Here is an 18,471-nt window from a genome sequence, read left to right as displayed (position 1 = left end):
AGTCAATGTCTTGTCTTCTCATCCTGTCCAGTAAGTCTCTCCTGATCCGGGGTTCCAGGTGATGACTTTTACGAGCCCCACTCCTTTTTCTAAACCTCTTGAGTCCATTTCCTTCACCCTTCTTCCTTTCCCTTCAACCCTTCTGCCAGAGTAGGAGCCACTGACTCTGAAAGCTTGCATATGTAAAACCTTTTTTATATGTGTGTTGTCCTGCTGTCACTTCTGCTGTCACTTGGTGAGTAGATTTTATATCTATCCAATTAGATTATATTATCAGCATCTTGGTCAGTTCATGAATGATAGGGTGTCATGGGGAATAAACTCATTGGTTCATATTTTATCGGCAGTTAAATAGATGCAAATCTTGAAGGTTTTTGGGACAGGAACTACTGGTACTACTCCAGGATGTTGTCCCGGACGTTAGACAACATATGAGGTTTCAGCTTAACAGTTGCCTAGCGCATTATGCAACTAAAGCAAGGCAGGCATTATACTATGTTTACACTGATCAGTGGATCAGCAGAGGTGGCCCTATTAATTGGCCCACTAGGTCACTGGATTTGATTTTGCTGGATTTCTTTCTGTGGGGATATTTAAAAGACAAGGTGCACCAGCAAGTGTCAACAGACTGTGAAGACATGGTCAACATCAGAAACCCCTGTGCTAACATGTGAATATGGAAAGAGGGAAAAAATAGATAGGTCCTCAAATGAGAAGTAAGAAAGGAAATAAATAGAAATGGTTGCTAAGATCGAAGAAGAGAAAGAAGATAGCCCCAAAGACAGGAAACCCTTCCCATCCTCCTTCCCCAGGATTCCTACCTCGCAAGTACTTGAGTGAGATGCTGGAGGAGGTTTGATATTAAATCATCTCCTACAGAACAAACATTCCCACCTTCACCCTTGAGGTCCTCGACGGAAATCTTAGCAACCCTATGGAAATGGCAAATGGTGAAGAATCAGTCACACTTGTTTGCGAGGGTTGTCTGAAAGGTGTGATGTGTGTTTTGTGTTAGTCATGATTTATCTGTTGTAAATCATGCTTTATAATACCCACCCCTTTCAAAATTGATACAAACCCTCCCATTTACATCACATCTCATAAAAGGTATAAAATATTCTATACAAAATATAAAAATCTATACGCTACTGTAAAATAGTTGTTTAATTCTTCGTATTTTATTCTATTTTATACTCATATAAAATACTCTATTCATTTCATTTCATGCCAATATCACTTTCTTTCTTATTCTGTGATTCTCTTGGATTTATTTATTTATTTATTTTTTGGTCATATCCAGTTTTCTAGTTAATAAGATTATAGGACAGTTTAAGATATTTGAAATAGATGATAGAATAGTTTAAGATTTGCAAGGAATTCAATGCAGGAAAACTATTATAGAAGAAACACCAAAAACAACTCAGGATCCAATGGTCATCACTCGGCCTGTTAACTCAGAACATTAACACCCCTTGGGGATATATGACTCCGCCCAGGTCCCATGGCTCTGACATTAACTTTTCTTGTGCACTGGCAGACTAGTATTTCTCTTCAAACTTCTTTTGAAAGTCTCCCATTCCTGGATAAGTTTGACTTCTCTCCAGAGCTTATCTATGCTCTTTTTGGTATCAGTAAATTCAGAAGAAACCATAGGCAATGCATTCCCAGATGTTATTCCCTCAGTGACTTTCTGGTCTATAATTTCCTCTACCTGCTCCTACAGACTACTTACATTTATGATATCAGAGCTTGCTATCTTCTCTTTGAAGCTTCTTTCTACACTGTCTACTAAAGTACTTGCACCTGTAATTTGAAACTGAATGACAGGCATTAATTCTCTATGCTTTCAATGCTGTCTTTCAAAGTATGCCACCCCTGCTTTACAGCATTAAACTGAGCTTTACATACACCCTCCAATGATCCTAACTTTTCATTAATCTCTAATTATACACTATTTTATTTCTCCTCGATATTCAATTCTAACTTTTTTGTCAAATTCTGAAAATTATTAGTCTGTTTTTGGTTTAATTCAGCTAACATTTGAGTTACATGAATGCTTAAGCATCAATTAGTTCCTTTTTTAAATCTAATTTCAAATTTTCGACTTTACCATTTAGAGTGTCAAATTCAGTCTTTAAAGCATCCATGCCTTCGCACAGATTACTAAATTTTCTACTCTGTGCATCAACCTTGGCACTTAATAAATCTAGATTGGTGCTTGAGTATTCAAGGTTTCACTCTGGGCATCTAATTTATCATTTAATTGAGCATTTACTGAGTATAATTTAACACTCTGGGTATCTATTTTTTCACTTACAGTTGCACTTAGTTCCTTTCTTAAAGTAGCATTTTGATCTTTGATTAGATTTACTAACTCAGACCAGTCTGTCCCTTCTTACCAATTTTCATAGCCATGCCTGGTTCTGAAGTTTCTCCAGCTTGTTGTTCCTGATCCATAATTTTACAAGCTTTAACCCTTGTGAGCATCTAAAAATTAACTTTGATTATAATAATTACACTAATAATGTTCATTCAATGGCTTATACCACGTTGCATTAATACAATAAAGTTCTGTTTTATGCTCACCTGGCATACTATTTGTGCTGCATTGTTGAGCGGATGTGTAATCAGCACCAGTGAACAGCAACTGGTGCCAGCGTACCCATGATGTGTGAGAACTGTATAATCCCCACACCAGATCTTAGTCGTATCATTCTAGGCATATCTCTTCTTAGTCTAATAAATGGAGATCTTCTCTCTGGTTTTTCTCATTGTGGATTTTTCACTTCTTCTCCCTTATTTACATTTACAAATTTTCTCCATCAGATATTTAGGCAGAATTCAATTCCCTGAAGTGGTTCTTTTGTCTTGTTACACTTGGTTGCTATGACAACACTTGATAGCTTTTTCTCTCGCTTTTGTCTCAAAATTCCTTTTTTCCTTCGGTCCTTTCACATCGGTTGCCACATTCTAATGTTTTTGATGACAAGATTGTGTGAAGTTGGATTGCAACCTTCTCACTTCCTTCACACGCATAGACTTACTTGGTATGCACAGCCGATCTTCTTCTCTGGATAGCCGGCTACGTCAATCTCCAAAAACTTCTTCTCTGAAGAATGATGCTAGTTAAAGGAATATATATGACTCATGCTCTCCCTCTCTACTCGTGAAATAAGTAGGTACTTGAAGAATACTCTTAGTTCACTGTCGGTGTATTTCAACTTCCATAAAGAACAAAATTATTATTTCTCACCTATACTTCTTAAAAGTCACCCATGTCGTCTCACATTAGAGACAAATTAAGATACATTTACCACATAGTTGATTTAACAACCACGGACATCATGAACAAGTCTAGCCTCTAGCACGTCTGTGTTAAAAGTTGCTAAAAATCTTTTTTCAACTCAACTGTTTTTTTCGCCACTACAATAGTCAAAGGTATAAAACAGCACCGAATAGCACAGAAGTTCCTTGGGACTGCCATGTTCTTTCATTACAACTACCTTGGCGTGTCTGACAAGTACTTGTCAGTGCTGTTCAACCACTGTGTCTAAAATCTGCTCACTACACATTTCGGACCTGCACACACAGACAGGTGGTGAGCAGCAGTAGATAGGCTCTCTCACACTTATATTTAAAATACTGTATATTCGTGACAGTAGAAAGCCAAGTGGTCCTAGAATTTATGTGGAAATTCTCGAAACACTACACATGAGCTGACCAATTATAACAAAAAGTAACAAGCAAGCTGGCTGCACAGAACAGTTTAAATCTTTGAGAATCTGACTGTTCCATATCAATACATTTTGCAGCAGTGATCCACATAAGGAAAGACATTGACCAGAAGGCAATAAACAGGTGTCTACATGAATGTGAAACCATATTGGCCCGCCACTTACATCTCAGTAGGTAAACCAGAAGAAAAACCTAAAAAAGGGTGCTGTGCAATGGAATTAAATTATAAAACAAACTTCTACCAGTGATCAAAGACAAAAGTGAAACACATACTTTCAGAGATACCCTAAACAGTTACAAGGTGAGTTCCATAAGTAAAGCAATCAATTTTTTTCTGACACGCCAATACACTATAGTGTGTTCTAACCTGGTAGCTAGGTGGAAGGGGGTGTTAGCTTCAAAACATGCCTGCTCTGTCACCTCCAAACTGCTAGAATCAGGACATGCATTCCCATGGAACAAATTTTCAGATTATGCCACATGGTGCAATGGAATATTCTGTGGAGAAAGTTATCAAATTTTACTTTAAACTTGGGAAGTCCACTACTGAAATGTTTCCATTAATTCAGTAGGCATTTGGGAGTAATTGCAAGTCCAAATCATGAGTTTTACATTGGCACAAGTTGTTAAATGAGGGCCAAGTGGAAGTCCCATACAAACCCCACAGTGAACATCATCATCCTCCCAAATTGATGAAAATGTGATGCATGGGCATGATTGTTGAATTCTGTCAGAGGGTTGAGCCTTCAATTGATAGCAGAAACTCTAAACATAAAAAAGGTGTGTGCCAAACTAGTCCCAAAAATGTTGACTGATGAACAAAAGGATATGCAAGTGCTTCAGTGTCAAGAACTTTTAGAAGTGTATGTAAATGATTCTAATTTTTTGAACTCTGTTATCATTGGCAATGAGTGATGGATTTTTTAGTATGCCCCAGAGACCAAAAGGCAGAGTTCATAGTGGCACACCCCAGCATCATTATGACATTTTTTCCCCAGTGTTCTTGCTCCTTCTCCTCACATCGTGTATCCCTTTCAATACAGACAATTATGTCACAGTAGTAAGTTCCACCAGAGTGTGGGCAATGTAGAGCCATTAATTTTGAGTGTGGCTCAGTGGCATCAATAGGAGGTTGTTAGACATCATCGCTCTTTAACCCAACAACACGACATAATAATGTTAATCCAAAACCTTTTACTAGCAGGGAGATATTAGTGAATAATTTATAAAAGATGTACTGCGGTCAGATGTGTTGGTTGAAATTCTGAGGGATAGTAACATTGCTCAGAACAGATCGATTTTAACTTTGATATTGTTGTGTACATAGTTCCACGTAGTCAACGCATACACAACTTTCCCACTAGAGCGCGCCCCACTAAGCACAACACCGCAGGTGCAGCGCTCGTCCGTCTCTGCTCTACGAGATGGCGCTGCCGTAAAGACAGACCAAATTCTGCTTCCGCCGGTCCGCATATTAATATGTACCACAGCCAGTGAGATTGCTGCTAACGTAGAACATTTTCTCCTCACGGATCACACTCGCGCAGTGATACCTGAATGCTCGAGGTATTATAACGAGTGTACAGACCTCCGATTAGTCAGTCTGCATTAGTCTGCATTTGTCTGTACCAGTCTATAGTCAAGTTTCAGTCTGCGCCTAATAAGATTACCATACTCCTGTACATAGCCATGAAGATAAATGTATAGACACTTTGTCAAGTATCAGAGATATGTGAGAATAAGATTAACGTACCAAGACCAAAGGAACTTCAGAATGTCAATTGTAAATAGCATCCAGAACCAAGTTAAGTTATTTTTATGCTTATTATTATTTTAATAAATGTGTGTGAAAATTAATCAAGTTCTGTTTAAAGTTGGTCACCGTCAATCTGCTACTCTAAGTGTGCAAGTGGCATTTCTATTGTCTGACCTAACGGCAGAAGATAAACATGCCACGATAAGACCACGAGACATATTGCTGACACTCGCCTACTTCACTAGAGCGACAAGTCAAATAATCTGATGGTATGTGTACCGAAGGTCTTACAGTACGCACACCACAGATATAAGCTGCTTTTATTCTTAAAAAATATAAAACAAAAAAATGCAATGTATGTAAAAGGCAGCCACATACAAATAACTGACTGAATGACTGTTCAGTATCCATCACGCCATAACTTTACCAACTCCAGACAAAACCAAGATGAAAATACCTCACCAAAACTCCACAAGCAAGGCAACAGGTGAAAGACCCTAAGGCCTGCCCTGAACACTTATTTAAAGGCTTGGGCACATGAGCACTCCTCCAGTCAGTGCAGATACTTGCACTATTCATAATTTTGACAATAATTGCACATGAGTACTTAAAATAAAATATATATAAATCTTTGCACTCATTTTGCAACCTCTTAATAAACTCATTTATATATTATTTCAACAATTTTAAACAAATCTTAAATATATAAATTGCCACTTCTGGCACTTGAGTCAAAACACTAACCTGGCCAATTTTATGTCATAATATAATTAAATACACACTGTGAAAGTTATTGGAATATTAACTCATGCTGATAAGATCATTTGTTCCTCTGTGAAGGGCTCCATAGTTATGGCAATATTTACATAGTAAACTAATTTGTTTATAACATTTTTTATTTGTTTAATTAGAAAAATAATCTGTTCATTATATTGCAGGCATTATCCTCTTTCGTTTGGTTTATCACAAGTGTGACTTTCATGGGGGTTCAGTTGTTACAATTTATTATAAATATTAATGGTAATAAAATTAATGACTTTTTGACTGTTAATCCTTCAGACATGGATTTATGTTCAAGGAGCTTATCCTACTGCCACGGTTCTGAAACTGTCATTGATTTTTCTCTAGCAAGCTTGTAATGAATTTTACATATTTTCATTAAAATTATATTATATTAGTGATGATATTCCAAGTCACAGACCCCTCCATCTTCGCTTGTCCTGCGACCATGCCAACAGAACACAGTCCTCTTTTGCCTGGGAAAACTCCAATGACTGCTGGACCTCATTGCCTGCTAGCTGCCTTTACTTGTCTCAGTTTGGCTGTCACAGCCCCTTTGGCAGCTGGAGGCCCCAACAAATGTTCACATCACCCCACAGCCAACCTGTCAGATTCAGTTCATCTTGCAGCAGTCAAACCAGCTGCTTGTAATGTTACAAGTGGATCATGCCAGCATCACTCTGCAGCAAGGCATGTATGAGCAAATCCAGGATCAAAATCAAACTCATTTTCTTCTTTGACATCAAAGGCATTGACCACCATGAATCTGTACATACCATGACCACTGTGAATATAACTCTGTATTTTGAAGTGCTTAAAAGACCAAAAAAGAGGGTTGCATGCTACTGAAGTGACATCATTGATGAGTTGAAACTGCATCATGAAAACACACCGAACCACAGTGTCTTCATTGTCAATGAATTTCTGGCCAGAATCCACACCCCACTGAATTTCCATCCTCCTTACAGTCCTGACTTGGCTTCACCCAGACCTTTTCTTTTTGTTTCCTAACTTAAAATGAGGCACGGAAGGGAAACACTGGAATATGACGCATCTTACACTGGCTCTATAGAACATCCCAGAGAAGCTCTTCCAGGCCCAGAAACACTACCACCACAAGTGTATTTTGAAAATTTTTCATTAATTGTATGAATAAGTTCAGTAATTTTTTTATGAATTTGGTTGCATTAATAATGGAACCTACCTTATATCTATTAGAAAGGTCTTTTTCCACTGTCGAGATTTGCCAGTAATGCAATTAATGTATGTACCTGTTTATGTTTTTTACTTGTATACATTTGTGTGTTGAAAAAATTGTACAGTTCATATTCTCTGTGAGTAGATAAATTAATAAATGAAATAAATAAAAAGGACACCTTTTGTCAACCAGTACACATGTGACAGCATATGCTACCAATATGTTCCAAAACACCATGCATAAAAACAGAATTTTTCTGGGACTCATAGCTTGGTTTCTATTGGCGATAGAAAGGTAGGGTTAAGTATTTTGGATAGCCCTTGGCCTAGGGACAATTTGTGTATCCAAGCAGAAAATTGACTTACTGTAACTATCCTACAATACACAGTCAAAATTTGAAAATTACGCACTTCCTCCACCCTAGGCAAACGGCGCCAATCAGTTAGTTATTTTTGCATTAGATGTGGTCTACAATGCACCATAAAGGGCTTATAGAGGCACTATTTAGTTTACAGGCAGTTCCAGAGAAAACTTGGAAAAAGTTTTTTTACATTTTTTCACAGTTAGCAATGGGTATTTAAATAACTAATCATAGCAAACAGTTCAAATTTTAATGGTATATTCTCTAGGCATTTATCTAGAAGAGTCATCTTCCTATTTTCAAACATCTTACCCACTATTGAGAACCACCCCAAAAAGGTGGTTTTTCAGTACTGAAACCAAGCCCTGGATTCCAGGACATGTATGCATGGCAAATGGCTGAAATTTTTATGATATATTTCTAAGATCCTGATCTCGAACAACTTAGAAAATTTTCTTGATATCTTTATCCATTTCTGAGATACAGATTTTCAAAGTTTCTCTAGTTGTACATGTAAAATATGCACATAAAACACGCATGTAAAATCTGGTGTGAGGTGAAAACATAGTTTATAAAGTAATGTAGAATCGAGAACAATGCTGTAAAGTTTCTCCATTATCATCAGAAGGGTTCTGGCAATCTCATGTTGTTGTAGCACTGAAGTATATGCAAAAAATTTGTGCATCTAAGATCTGATCTGAGGTTACAGAGACTGTTCAAAAAATCTGGAACTTTGTACCCAAAATTTTTCAACATTTACATTTTACTTATTGTGCATTGTCTCCTTCAAAATACTCTCTTCCACAATTGATACACCACTTCCAATGCTGTTTACACTTCCAGAAGCAGTCTTGGTATGCCTCTTGCTGGATCGCACTAAGCGCTGTCTGCAAATTTTCTTTTATCTCATCAGCCATTGCATATCTTCATCCTTTCAACAGGGTTTTCAACTTTGGAAATAAAAAAAGTCCACAGGGGCCAGGTCTGGAGAGAACAGAGGATGAGGCAGCACACTGATCTAATTTTTTGTGCACTAGTCATCCACCAACAGTGATGAATTGTGTAGGTCATTATCATGATGCAAGAGTCATGAATTGTCTCGCCACAGTTCAGGCTGTTGCCTTCTCACATTTTCTTGTAGGTATCGCAACACATCCCAATAGCACCATCAATTAACAGTTTTCCCCTGTGGCATGAATTCATGATGAACTAATACTTCAAAGTCAAAGAGACTATCAGCATGGCTTTGACATTTGACCTGATTTGATGAGCTTATTTTGGTCTTGAAGAACCTTTCACAAACCATTGTGAAAATTGAACCTTGCTCTCAACATCATAACCACAGACCCACCTCTCATCACCAGTTATGATTCTCTTCAGCAACACCTCATTCTCATTTGCACCATCCAAAAGCTCTTCACAGATTGCAAGGCAAAGGTCTTTTTAGTTCCGTGATCTGTGAGATGAACTTGGTGGCAACACGATGCATTCCAAGATGTCATGTCAGGATTTCATGACATGATCCAACTGAAATGTTACATTCTTCTGGAATATCTCAAACAGTCAGTCTTTGATTGGCACGCACAACCTTTTTTGACGTTCCTGACTTGAGCATCGTTGGTAGATGTCGAAGGGCGTCTTGAACAAGGATCATTTTTAACTTCCGTCTGAACATTTTAAAAACATGTGAACCATTTGTTACACCAAGTACAGCTTAAGCACTCATCACCTTAGGCTTCCTGCATCATTTTTTCACACAAAATTTAATGCAGACACATTGCTCCTCTAACTCTGCCATCTCGAAATTCACAAACTGTGCATCACAACATTCTACTCAATACAGGAGTGAACAATAACTAGCAGACATACAACAATGAAACTTCTGGCAGTTACACATTAAACACAGGTGTGTGCATAGATGCAAGCCAAATTTCGCTCCAACACACCATTCGTGTGAAATTACGAATGCTGATATGAAACTTCCTGGCAGATTAAAACTGTGTGATGTACCGAAACTCGAACTCGGGACCTTTGCTTTTTGCGGGCAAGTGCTCTACCGTCTGAGCTATCCAAGCACGACTCGCGCCCCGTCCTCACAGCTTTGCTTCTGCCAGTACCTTGTCTTCTACCTCCCAAACTTTACAGAAGCTCTCCTGCGATATCAGCGCACACTCCGCTACAGAGTGAAAATCTCATTCTGGAAACATCCCCCAGGCTGTGGCTAAGCCATGTCTCCGCAATATCCTTTCTTTCAGGAGTGCTAGTTCTGCAAGGTTCGCAGCAGAGCTTCTGTTTTAATCTGCCAGGAAGTTTCAAATATGCTCCTGTTTATAAGACTCTGACTGAAAAGTGTAGTACCAGTGGCCTCTTTCTACTTTCCTCAGCACCTCTAACATTTTTCCCAAAAATTTGGTATGTAAACACTTCCATATTTTTTATGCTGAAATAGAAGTGCACAGTGGCAGTGGGAAAGAGACGAAAAAACAATAAGAACAGAACTGAAGTTTATTGTCTTATAACATAAAATTTCAAGTCATTGACTTAGTGTTTGGGAGACTCATCAAAACACAACAATTTACTTACAGTTTTCCTTAAAAAACACTAATACAATATACTGTACTGAATACATAATTGATACACAACACTCAGATTTGTTTAAAATATTGGACTATAAGATACTAAGTAAGTGTCCTCTCATGCTGATATTCAGTATCTATGAACTCTTCAGCTGAATAGTAACATTTCTGCACCAGTTTTTCATACTAGATTTTTTTCATGTTTCTGGATTAATACTGAGCAAGTCTTTTTCTTTCATCTTGTGAATTTTAATACTAATGTATTGCTAGAGTTTGAGCATAAATTTTCAGCAATGGGTGGACAGCATAAAATTGTTTTGATTTCTGGTGTATTGGAAGACAGTAGACAGTAAATGTGGTATATACATAGTGAAAGAGACAATGGCAGTATGAGAGAAAGAGAGGAACACAGTGGCAGTGGAACGTAGTTGATAGGGGCAGAACAGTGCTAGCAAAAAAATGGTTTCAGCGACAGAGAAACAAATAGGAAGATAAAGTGGAAGAGGGTGGGAGTCAGTGATAATGACAGACAGATTGCAAGACAATGACAACAAGGAAGAGAGAGACAGTGATAGTTTGAAGAGACAGCAGAGCAAGAAGGACATAGTGACAGTGAGAGGAGACAATAACAGTAGTAGTAGTAGTAGCAGTAGTAGTAGTAGTAGGACAGAATGAAATAGGCAGTGGCTGTGAGACAAGAGACAGTGACAGTTAGAGAGAGACACAAAGAGATAATGACAATTAGCTGGGCTGGATGAGTATGTGAGAATGGGCATGAGGGAGTGGATGGGTATGAATGACACGCATAGATGGCCTAGTGGGTGCAAGTGAGTTACAGTTATGGCAGCTTGTGGAAGTGAGAGGTGAGTTGCATGTTAGAAAGAGGGCAAATATGTTCACAAGCCAAAATTTTTGGGAAAATTTTTAAAGGTGCTGAGGAAGATAGAATGAGGCAGCTGGTGTCCACTTTTCAATCAGAGTCTTTTAATAAACAGGAGCATAGTTGCCTTTTTGTGCTCTGATAGGAGTATTTTAACTGCTGGTTATTGTATATGGCAACATTCTGAACATTTGTGTAACTGACTACACACATGGATGTAAGTGTGCGGCATGCTCCTCCCCCCTCCCCCCCCCCCACACACACACACACACAGAGAGAGAGAGAGAGAGAGAGAGAGAGAGAGAGAAGGGGGGGGGGAGGGAGAGTGGAGGGGAGGGGATGTAGGGAGGGAGGGAGGGAGGGAGAGAGAGAGAGAGAGAGAGAGAATTAATTTATTGAAAAGTTGCTCTGTGAATTAAACCAAGCTTTCAAGTAGAAAATATTTTCATTGGTTTTTAATGGATCTGTTTTAGTGCAGATTTTCTTTTGGTGTGTCACTGTATTTATTAAATGGCTGTATGTTTTTAAATAAACACAAATATTGTCACTGCCCAATAATATTATGAAGTACGAATCAATAACAACAGTTTACTAATATCACAAGTGAACATATTAATAAAAATGCCAAGTGTTGGCTTGAAATGTATGAAAGTAAATAGGTATACTGTATATCCAAAAACAAGAGCTGTCATAAGAGTAACAACAGTACAGAAAAAAAAGAAGCTTTAAATCATGCAGGTGCAAAATATTGTTTGCAGATTGAATAAAGAAACTAAAAAGTGAGAAACAGAAAGATATTTAACAGAAGTATATTAAAAAACTAGAAACCTGCCTCGATTGCGAAAAAAGCACCTAGTGTTAACCTAGGTTTCGGCGTAGATAACTACACCTTCTTCAGAACAATAAAACCCACAAGTGCCTAAGAAGACCTTTGTCAATGATTAAAAGAACACCATAGCTATACTTTATAAATGAAAAAAAGGGAAAACACAAACAGTACATATGTACAAAGTCTAAACCACTACTTAACTTAATGGTGTAACCTCCACCTCACACTGGTCTATGTTCGACGGGCCATGACCCGCCATAAACTGCAGCCACAAATGGTTAATCACTTACTTTTAACAGAAGTAGTTTGTGGACCTACTACTGAAATGAATCCAGGAAAACACTAGTAATATCTGTGGATAGCATGGCAAAATTTATGAGTGAAATAAAGAAATATATGTTGACCAACTCATCCTACTCCGGCAGAGGGTATACAGGGTGTAACTAAATTCTCTATACAGATATTGAGAACAGATTCCTTACACCAAAACAAGGAAAAAATCTAGTAAATGTAGGCTCTAAAATGCATACCTTAAGAGTATGAATACATGTTCATCTCAGATATTGTGAAACACATCTCTTGTATTGCAAACTCTCTACATTCTATATTTTGGGAGGAGGTAGTATGGACCAGAACAAGAAAAGAATGTCCAGTAAACATGCACTTTAAAATGCATACCTTAAGAGCTATGAGCATTTTTTCAGTAGAAGAGATGTGTTTCGCGGTACAAAGATGAGCAAGTGCTTATAGCTCTTAGAGTATGCATTTTAAAGCCCATGTTTACTGGACACTGTCATCTTGTTTTGGTATAAGGAACCTGTACTCAAAGCCTGTAAAAGGAATTTAGTTGCACCCTGTACATACACTGCCTGACAAAAAAAGCGAAGAACCCAGAAGAGAAGAAGGAAGTGAAATTAAACTTTGGGAGTTCAGAAAGTATGTGATGTTAAATGAATGATTACAAAATTGAGTCAATTTTACAAAGAACCTAGCAGTATAAGTCCACTTATCAGTATGTGTTGCTCCCCTTCTGGCCTGGATGCAAGTAGTGATTCGACTGGGAAGGGTGTCATAAAGCTGTTATATCCTCTACTGAGGCAACCTGGCCCAGGTATGCAGTAACTAGTCCTTGATATTTTGGTTACTGGCACCTGGGGTGGAACTGATGTCCAAGCTGATCCCACCTATTCTATCAGGGACAGATATGGGGGATCTTGCTGGCCATAGGAGTATTTCAACATCATGGAGAGACATGAAAACTAGTACTTGTTGTGTACATAGTTCCGCATAGTCAGCACGTACACAACTTTTCCACTAGAGCGCACCCCACTAAGCACAACAGTGCAGGCGCAGCGCTCGTCCGTCTCCGCACTATGAGATGGTGCTGCCATAGAGACGGACCAAATTCTGCTTCTGCTGATCCACGTATTAATATGTAACTCAGCCAATGAGATTGCTGCTAATGTAGAACCTTTTCTCCTCACGGATCACACTCGCGCAGTGATACATGAACGCGCGAGGTATTATAACGAGAGTACGCCCCTGCAATTAGTCAGTCTGCATGAGTCTGTACCAGTCTGTACGAGTTCTACATTTTACTAGCAGGGAGATATTAGTGAATAATTTATAAAAAGATGTACTGAGGTCAGATGTGTTGGTTGAAATTCTGAGGGATAGTAACATTGCTCAGAACAGATCGATTTTAACTTTGATATTGTTGTGTACATAGTTCCACGTAGTCAACGCATACACAACTTTCCCACTAGAGCGCGCCCCGCTAAGCACAACACCGCAGGTGCAGCGCTCGTCCGTCTCTGCTCTACGAGATGGCGCTGCCATAAAGACGGACCAAATTCTGCTTCCACCGATCCGCATATTAATATGTACCACAGCCAGTGAGATTGCTGCTAACGTAGAAGATTTTCTCCTCACGGATCACACTCGCGCAGTGATACCTGAATGCTCGAGGTATTATAACGAGTGTACAGACCTCCGATTAGTCAGTCTGCATTAGTCTGCATTTGTCTGTACCAGTCTATAGTCAAGTTTCAGTGTGCACCTAATAAGATTACCATATTCTTGTACATAGCCATGAAGATAAATGTATAGACACTTTGGTCAAGTATCAGAGATATATGTGAGAATAAGATTAACGTACAAATACCAAAGGAACTTCAGATTGTCAATTGTAAATAGCATCCAGAACCAAGTTAAGTAATTTTTATGCTTATTATTTTAATAAATATGTGTGAAAATTAATCAAATTCTGTTTAAAGTTGGTCACCGTCAATCCGCTACTCTAGGTGTGCAAGTGGCATTTCTATCGTCTGACCTAACGGCAGAAGATAAACACACCATGATAAGACCATGAGACATATTGCTGACACTCGCCTACTTCGTTAGAGCGACAAGTCAAATAATCTGATGGTGTGTGTACTGAAGGTCTTACATTACACACACCACAGTCCTACAATACTGTCACACATGAGGTAACACATGAGGATGCAAGATGTCCATAATGTACCATTGTGTGTCAGACTTACCTCAGTCACTACCAGTCATGACCTGAAGTCATACTTGATGGTTTCTCACACCATGATGCCAGGAGTAATGCTGCTGTGTCTCTCCAAAACATTGGAAGAATGGGACCTCTTCACAGATCATTGCCATAATCACCAGTGGTTGTCATCAGGGATAGCACAGAGCTGTGATTCATTGCTGTCCACAATGAGACACCATTCATCAGTAATCCATGCTTCCTGGTCATGCCACCATCCCAAACAGAGCTACTCGTGTTGTGGTGTGAGCAGTAGCCTATGCATCGAACAATAATCCCTACTCTGGCTTCTGCTAGTCTCTAACCAAAGGTCCAGGATGACACAGAATATTGCAGGAAGTCCACTACTTGTTGTGGGATGGCAGGTGCAGATTTGAAGGGGTTATGATGTGCTAAGTGGAGAATACAGTAATCTTCCCTTGTGGTCAGACACAGTCAACCGGAACCTTGACAAGAAGTATGCCTGTCCTCATGTTGGAAAATGCAGTCCAACTTTAGGACCACTGTCACATCTGAGTACAGCATGAATCAACCACCTGGCCTAATGGAGGCCCACAATGAGGGCACTTTCAGCACCTTTCAGGTGCTCCTAACACTGTCTTATACGAGTACACAGCACCTCTGTGTCCTTCACATTGATCATTCAACATCTAACAAAAATGAACAATGCTAATGCACTCTGATGGAAATTATACCAGTTACAGAGAATTGCAACTCTAATCAATTTTGTACTGACCTGTGGTGTGTATTTGTAAGAAGTTACATTGAAATCTTAAGTCTTCTGAGTGCTTCACTTTCTTTGTCACTTAGTGTACATGGATTTATGAAACTAATATATGTAGTTACAGTAAGATTTGCATTGGCATTAAAATATCATAGTATTTCAAGCCTTAAGTCACTGAATTATATTAAATTTAAAAATCTATGTCTTCCTTTTCCCCACAACCCAGAGATTCACTTACATGAAATCTATGGAGTATGATTTATCTAACATTTTTCATTGTTTATATTTGCCTGGCCTGCATCTTCTTTGAGAAATTAGGCCATATGGGAGATAATATATAATAAATACAACTGCTGTTGGTACTCTGTCCAAAGACTGGTTTGATACAGCTCTAAACGCTACTCTATTCTGTGCAAGCCTCTTCATCTCTGAATAGCCAGTGCAGCCTACATCATTCTGAATCTACTTATTGTATTCATCTCTTGGTCTCCCTCTACATTTTTATTCCCCCCCCCCACACACACACACACACTTTCCTCCAGTACTAAATTGGCAATTCCTTGATGTTGCAAAATGTGCCCTATCAATCTATCCCTTCTTCTAGTCAGACTGTGTCACAAATTTCCTTTCTTCCCATCCAATCTTCAGCATTCTACTGTAGCACCTCATTCCAAAAGCTTCTATTCTCTTCTTGTCTAAAGTGTTTATTGTCTATGTTTCACTTCCATACACGGCTACACTCCACACAGATACATTCAGAAAAAACTTCCTGACACTTAAATCTATTTTTAATGTTAACAAATTTATCTTCTTCAGAAACAGTTTTCTTGCCACTGCCAGTCTACATTTTGTATCCTCTCTATTTTGGCCATCATTAGTTACTTTGCTGCCCAAATAGCAAAACTCTTTTTCTACTTTAAGTGTCCCATTTCCTAATCTAATTCCCACTGCGTCACCTGATTTTTTTTTATTACATTTCATTATCTTTGTTTTGCTTTTGTTGATGTTCGTCCTGTATCCTCATTTCAAGAAACTGTCCATTTTGTTCAAATGCTCTTCCAAGTCCTTTGCTGTCTCTCACAGAATTGCAATATCCTCAGAAAATCTCAAAGTTTTTATTTCTATTCCCTAAACTTTAATTCCTACTCCAAATTTTTCTTTTGTTTCCTTTACTGTTTGGTCAGTGTACAGATTGAATAACATCAGGGACAAGCTACAACCCTGTCTCACTCCATCCTCAACCACTGCTTCTCTTTCATGCCACTCGACTGTCATAACTACCATTTGGTTACTGTACAAGTTGTAAATAACCCCTCACTCCCTGTGTTTTACCCATGCTACCTCCAGAATTTCAAAAAGAATGTTGCAGTTAGCATTGTCGAAAGCTTTCAGTAAGTCTACAAATGCTCTAAATGCAGGTTTACCTTTCCTTAACCTATGTTCTAAGAGAAGTCATAGGGTCATTATTGCTTCACGTGTTCATACAGTTCTCTGGAATTCAAACTGCTCTTCCCCAAGGTTGCCTTCTACCACTCTTTCCATTCTTCTTCTGTAAAGAATTTTGCAACCATGATTTATGAAACTGATAGTTCAGTAATATTCACACCTATCAGCACCTGCTTTCTCAACATTCTTCTTGAAGTCTGAGGTTATTTTGCATACAGCTTGCACACCAGATGGAAAAGTTTTGTCATGATGGGTTCTCCCAAGGTTATCAGTAGTTCTAATGGTATGTCATCTACTCCCAGGGGCCTTGTTTCGACTTGCTCTGTCAAATTCTTCTCACAGCATCATGTCTCCTGTCTCAGCTATATCCCTTTCTGTTTCAATAATATTGCCTACAATTTCATCTCCCTTGTATGGATCCTCTATATACTCCTTCCATCTCAGCTTTTCCTTCTTTGCTAAGGAATGGTTTTCAATCTGAGCTCTTGATGTTCATACAGCTGCTTCTCTTTTCTCCAAAGGCCTATTTACTTTTTGAATAAGCAAGATCTATCTTTTCCCTAGTGATATATGCTTCTAAATCCTTATATTTGTCCTCTAGCCATATCTGCTGAACCATTTTGCACTTCCTGTCAGTCTTATTTTTTAGTCATTTGTAGTCCTTTTTGCCAGCTTCATTTACTGCATTTTTATGTTTTCTCCTTTCATCAGCTAAATTCAGTATCTCCAGTGTTGTCCAAGGATTTATACTTGGCCTTTTCTATTTCCCTGTTTGCTCCTCTGCTGCCTTCACTATTTCATCTCTCAAAGCTACCCATTCATCTTCTTGTATCCCTTTCTCCTATTCTTGTAAATCATGGACTAATTCTCCCTTTGAAACTCTCAGCAACCTCTGGTTCTTTCAACATATCTATGTCCCATTCTTAATTCCCTACCTCTTTGCAGTTTCTCGAGTTTTAATCTACAGTTCATACCAATAAATTGTGATCAGAGTTCACTTCTGTCCCTGGAAATGTCTTACAATTTAAAATCTGGTTCCTATATCTCTGTCTTACCATTACACAATCAATCTGAAACCTTACAGTGTCTCTAGATCTTTTTCACATGTACAACCTTCTTTCATGGTTCTTAAACCAGATGTTAGCAATGATTAAATCTTGCTCTGTGCAAAATTCTACCATGCAACTTCCTCTTTCATTCCTTTCTCCCAGTCCATGCTCATCATTTCTTGGGGTATTTTCCTTTGTTTTTTGAAACTGTTGAAATCTTGCAAGGTAAACTTGTAGGCTACATGACAGCTGAGAAACACAACTATTAATTTACAGATTGTCTTCCATAAACCTTTTAGAGTGTACAAGTTAGAGAAATGTGTAACAAGGAGAATGTAGCCTATTTATCTTAGACTATCATTGATGAAGAATGGGCTGGTAATCAAAGAAGGTATTTGATTTCTTTCCCAGGGAAGCAGATGAGTATCTCCTTTCTCATTCACTGTAGTCAGTGAATCACAGTTAAAACATTGTATGTGACAATTGTACTGTTTGTAAGATATTACACTGCATTACTCTCGTGTACTGGCATTTTATTCTATTTTCAATATGAAACTATTAAACATTTTATTTGTTATTT

General features: G+C 38.4%; 1 protein-coding gene across 1 annotated transcript in view; it reads left to right on the top strand.

Moving 5' to 3' along the window:
- LOC124620008 (neural-cadherin-like) overlaps positions 1-18,471 on the top strand; it is a 306,270-nt gene that overhangs the window by 248,381 nt on the left and 39,418 nt on the right. The gene's annotated exons all lie outside the window — the stretch shown is intronic.

Source organism: Schistocerca americana, chromosome 6 (genome assembly GCF_021461395.2).
Source record: "Schistocerca americana isolate TAMUIC-IGC-003095 chromosome 6, iqSchAmer2.1, whole genome shotgun sequence".
In the NCBI taxonomy this organism is placed as follows: domain Eukaryota; kingdom Metazoa; phylum Arthropoda; class Insecta; order Orthoptera; family Acrididae; genus Schistocerca; species Schistocerca americana.
This window is presented reverse-complemented; position numbering and strand designations above follow the sequence as displayed.